We start from the raw sequence: 6012 nt of genomic DNA on the forward strand, positions 1-6012 counted from the left end.
ATTGAAAAAAGCAATGCAAAAACACAAGCATCAATTTTAAAATAGCTTTGTGATTGGCAATTTCAGTGCGTACAGGCCCTAAAGCCAGCCACACATGGTTGCCTGTCCAGTGAGAACTGGATTGGATCATTAAATCTATTGAAGTTTGATCAACTGGACACTTTGGTGAAAAACGATTCCCAGCAATTTGATCAGAGTGATTGAATCTGCTAGGAATCATGGGAAAAAATCAATGCATGTATGCAGGGCCGGCCCTAGACTTTTTGCCACCTGAGGCAAATTTAGAAAAAATTGCCGCCGTCGCCTGGGTCCCCCGATCTGCGCTCCCCTCCAGCTGTAAATAGGAAGCAGCCGATGCCCGATAGTAAGAGGCACGAGCGGGGAGGACTCACCTTTTCCGCGTTCCAGCGTGCGCTCCACTGACGTCACTTCCTGCAACGCCGTCCACTTACAATACAGTGGGCAGCGTTGCAGGAAGTGACGTCAGTGGAGCGCACGCTGGAACGCGGAAAAGGTGAGTCCTCCCCGCCCGTGCCCCTTACTATCGGGCATCGGCTGCTTCCTATTTACAGCTGGAGGGGAGCGCAGATCGGGGGACCCAGGCGAGGGGGGGGGGGGTCCGAGCCCCCTCCCCACCGCTAGGCCCAATACACCCGTCTGGCCCGCTACCCCTCTGGCTCGGCGGCCCCGCACCCATGGAAGGGCGGATACTGCCCCTAGAAGTTTGCCGCCTGAGGCAAAAGTTTCACCCGGCCTCATGAGCGGGCCGGCCCTGCATGTATGGGCACTTTACCGAGAGGGGGGGGGGGGGGTGTTGCATGCCAACTAAGGTTACATTTTGAAATCTAGTACTGCTGGAACCAAACAGTGGAGCCCCCGGTCCTAGCTCTGCAGATAGAGTACTACAGGTGATCTAGCTGAGTCTCACACACTTTATATCGTAATACAATGTTCTTTTTCCAAGATCAGCAAAGCAAACACTTAGCTGCAGCAAAATGACTCTTCATCCCATCTATCTAATGACAAGGTTGAAGGACATGAGAACATGTACAGAAGGCTTTTCTGACATCCGTTCCTTGGATGCCAGCAGAAATAGTGAATTAACTGTCTGTCAACATGATGGACGGGGCTGTATTTGAGCAGATTCCCCTGCCAGTAACTACGTCAGAAGCAAATCCTGAGTGAGTGAAGCAACGTTGTGTAAGGCATCTGAGAACAAATTGCTCTACACAATGCATAAAAAGACTATCGTGCGGCAGCTCTGCACCGGAACTGCTTCCGTGGGGCCTGAAACTGAAAATAGGAGCAGGTTATCGGCTAAGATTAGCTAAGAAGGTTAGCCTAATACAACATGAGGTGGTACATGATGGACAACGATCACCATTTCACATGGTCACCAGTTCCTAAAGTGGCTTTGAATCTACATTTATTATTTTAATAAAATCATTCTTCAGTCACAACTGTGTTAGCACCCCTGGACCAGGACCACGATCCATCTTATTAGATTTTCATTGGTGATATGCTGGATATGATAACACACATTTGCATTGAATAGTGGTAATCCTTAAACTGTTTCCTTACTCTAGTAAGGAAGTGGCTGGATAGTGTACTGGTTATGGGAAACCAGGATTTGAATCCTGGCTAAGGTCAGTACCTATTCAGTAAGTAGTTCAAGGCAAGACTCCCTAACACTGCAGGGTGCCCTCTTGAGCGTGTCCCAGTGGCTGCAGCTTGAGCGCTTTGAGTCCAACAGGAGAAAAGCGCTATACAAATGTTCGGATTATTTTAGTTACATCTCTCTGACACTACAGGTGTCCTTGGTAGGTTTTGGGGCTCCATATTAATAGTGCTTGGGGCCCCAAGCTCCTTGGTTACGCCCCTGGGTATGGCGCCAAGAGTGCACATCCATTTATATTGAATGAGGGAAATCGCACCAAACAACCACCACCTTACAGGTGAATCCAACTGGCAGTTTTCTAAATTGAAATAATTTAATAAATGGTCCTGGCCTTCAAAATGTCCGCTTCAAATCATTGGTTTTTGCTCAATATCTTATTTCCGAAGAAACTGAGAAATCATTTATATAGGAGTTATTTTCCACACACAAAAAAAAAAAATTACATATACATACATACACATATACATATACATATACATATACATATACATATACATATACATATACATATATACACATATATACACATATATACACATATATATATATACATATATATATATACACATATATACACATACATATACACATACATATACACACACATACATATATACATATATATATATATATATATATATATATATATATATATATATATATATATATATATATATATATATATACACATACATACATACATTATATATATATATATATATATATATATATATATATATATATATATATATATATATATATATATATATATATATATATATATATATATATATATATATATATATATTCTTTTTTCTTTTCCAACATTATACATTCTATAAAAAAAAAAAAAAAAAAAAAAAAAAAGGCACCACACAGAGTATACTAAAACTATAACACAAGTCACATTGCAAATAGTGCATCAATTTTTAGTTTCCCTAAAAATAAACGAAAACCTGTGCTTATCTTTTTACTTTTATCATGCACTTTGAACTACCCACAGGGAGGTAAAGAAAGTCACAGGCCCATCTGCATTTAACTTTTTCTCCTGAGTTTTTTCCCTAGGTGATATTTTTACACCTGGTCAATAAAATACATTTTTAGACCAACAGCAAGCTAGAAAATACTCTAATTTTGATAGTATTTTTTTTCACCAACCGTTTCAATTGCAGAACACTGAGAAGAAAGTAGAAAAAAAAACTATTTCCTATTAGCAAACTTTGGAGAAAAAGTTAATTGACTAAAGCTGGCCACTAATGGTCCAATTTCTAGCAAAAAATCGTTCGGTCGATCAGAAATTCTGATCGGATTGGTTGTAAATAATCTAAGTTGATGGGCACAATCGATAATGAACGATTATAAAAACAATCGTCCGATTGAATTTTCGTCAAACCAAAATTTGGATTTTCTTGTTGGTCGTGATAGATAGGAAGCAATGATTGGTTAGTTGATGGTGTAGTGAACGATTTTTCGTCCGATCAGAATTTTTGATCGCTCGAACGATTTTTCGCTAGAAATTGGACCATTAGTGGCCACCTTAAGGCTCATGAACCGCTTAATTTTTCTCCTGACTCCTTTGGCTAAAAAACTTGTGAAGCCTGTACAGGTAGGTCTACTAAAAACATGCAAAGGGCCAAAGACTGCGTCCACAGCTAGTAAACTGGTGACTTACTTTACACTGTTACCAGCAGGGGTCAGTAGAAGCCTCCTCATGCATTGAAATGTTGCACAAGGTTGTGAAATGCATATAGTCTCAGAGAACAATGTCAGGTAGTACGAGGATGAGATCATAATATACGACCGCATTACTAGAAACAGGGTGACCATACTTCAACATAATGAAAGCGGTTCTTATCACAAATGTATGGTAAGAATTTTCGTAGGGTAGAAGAAAAAGCCAGGCTGCCCCGTAGTCAATCGATAACATCCCGATACCAAAAACTAGAAGCAACACAGGGATGAAGGCTTCATAATGAAGTCTAGAGAAGGCCAAATAGAGGCTACTCATTTTCAATTAATGCAAAGTTTGGCCGCTTGGAAATGGACCAATCCAATGCTGATGATGCAAATTTTCTGCAGCTTGAAATTGAACCTATTAAAATCGACTTGAAAATGATTAGAATCTCATTGACTATCTCTCATGTAGACCCAATGACATTTTCTGTACTACGGCTCTCAAAGTTCTACATTCTTGGTGGATCGCTTATGGGTATGCTCATCTTGTCACATGACCCTGAAAACCCATCAGTGGACAATCAAGCCCCGAGTAATGGTGGCAATTATCTATAAAATCCCACGGACGACCGTTTCTGCTCACCGGGGTGCATACAGCTGAATAAGCGCTAATCAGATCAGATTAATGGAATCCATTTTTTTGGATTGTTCCCATTAATGTGATCAGATTGGTTAGCAGGTTTTCGCCCACTAATGGGCAGGACCACTTGTTTCCAACCAATTACCAAGTTGAGCAGAAATGATCGATCACCCACAGGATTGTATCCTTGACGGTCGGCCACCATTACTAAGACTGAAAGGTAGTGGGCATGTTTATGCACAATAGGGATGGCCAATTAGATGCAAATATTTTTAAGTTGATGCAGGATTATGCAATTTTTAATACAAGTTTATAAAGCTTGAAAATGGACCAATCAAATTTTATCTCAACTGGATTTGATTGGTCCATGTTCAAACTGCATAAATGTGCATAATGCTGCATCAACATCAAATTATTTTCATTTCATTGACCATCCCTAATGCACACCAGGCTTGGATTCTACCTAGTACACATTTGTGGACAAACAAATGCTCCTACACAGAGGAAATTCTCAAAAGGAAGATTGTAGTACGAGGGATTTGGCAGCTGCCATATTTAAAGGGGAACTGAAGAGAGAGGTATATGGAGGCTGCCGTGTTTATTTCCTTTTAAGCAATACCAGTTGCCTGGCAGCCCTGCTGATCCTCTGCCTCTAATACTATTAGCCATAGCCCTTAAACAAGCATGCAGCAGATCAGGTGTTTCAAACTTTAAAGTCAGATCTGATAAGACTAGCTGCATGCTTGTTTCTGGTGTTATTCAGATACTACTGCAGAGAAATAGACCAGCAGGGCTGCCAGGCAACTGGTATTGATTAAAAGGAAATAAATATGGCAGCCTCAGTATACCCCATACTTCAGTTCTCCTTTAACACAGTTCGAGGACAAGCTGCTTACTTGGCTGTCAAACTATTCTGCTTGTCCTCTGCTTCAGCGCATCCGTAGCCAGGCACATTGTGTGCCTCTTTCAGTGTAGTGGTAATGGATCTGCTGAGAATGCAAGCAGCTGTGTTTTGTGCACGGCAACAGATGCGGCTACTATTACCAGAACCTCATCTGGGTAGCAAAGACAACGTACACCAATCACTAAATCCAGAATCCAGGTCTGTGTCCCAAGCGCTACTGAAACCTAACAATCAGCAGGATAACTGGGCAATTAGTTTTTTTTAAGGGAACTAAAAATGGCAGCCTTCCCATCCCTCTTACTGCAAGATTCCTTTAAAGGACTACCATCATGGAAAATTGTAAAATGTAAAATACATGAAAACACATACAACTAAGAAGTACATTTCTAACCGAGTAAAATGAGCCATACGTTTGTTTTCTCTTAAGTTGCTGTCACTTACAATAGGTATTAGAAATGTGACAGGTTTTGGACTAGTCCATTTCTTTATCAGGGATCATTAGCATTTTGTTTATTTTCACAAAGTAATCCCAGGAAGGGATCTATACAAAGATGCTGGCTGCCCCCTAACTGTTGCACATTATTTTGGCAGTTTGACTGAGCAACTGTCATTCACTAAGTGCTTTTGAAATAAAGAAAACCGCAATAATTTCCCATGAAGAGATAAGCTAGTCCAAAACCTGCTAGTTCAAGATTTCTACTACCTACTTTGATTGACAGCACTATAGTAGAAAAGTCATTTAAAGGGAACCAGAGACGAAGCACCCTCATGTATTTTACCATATATATCAGTGGGAACATTAGAGAAAACACCTACCTTGCTTTCTGTTTCATTCTGCACTGCACAGCTTGTTTCTTATCAGCCCTGATAAAATCCCTGAGCATTCAGTCTGGCTTTGCTCAGGAATCTTTATATCTGAGTGCGTTTTCTGGTGACTTTTCAAGCCCAAGCCTGCCCTCTGCTGGCTCTGCTCAGGAATCATTATAACTGAGTCATTATAGCAAATGAAGACTGAATGGTCAGTCTGGGATTTTATGAGGGCTGATAAGAAACAAGCTGTGCAGTGCAGAATGAAACAGAAAGCATGGTAGGCGTTTTCTCTAATGTTCTCACTGA

Source organism: Hyperolius riggenbachi, chromosome 2 (genome assembly GCF_040937935.1).
Source record: "Hyperolius riggenbachi isolate aHypRig1 chromosome 2, aHypRig1.pri, whole genome shotgun sequence".
NCBI lineage: Eukaryota > Metazoa > Chordata > Amphibia > Anura > Hyperoliidae > Hyperolius > Hyperolius riggenbachi.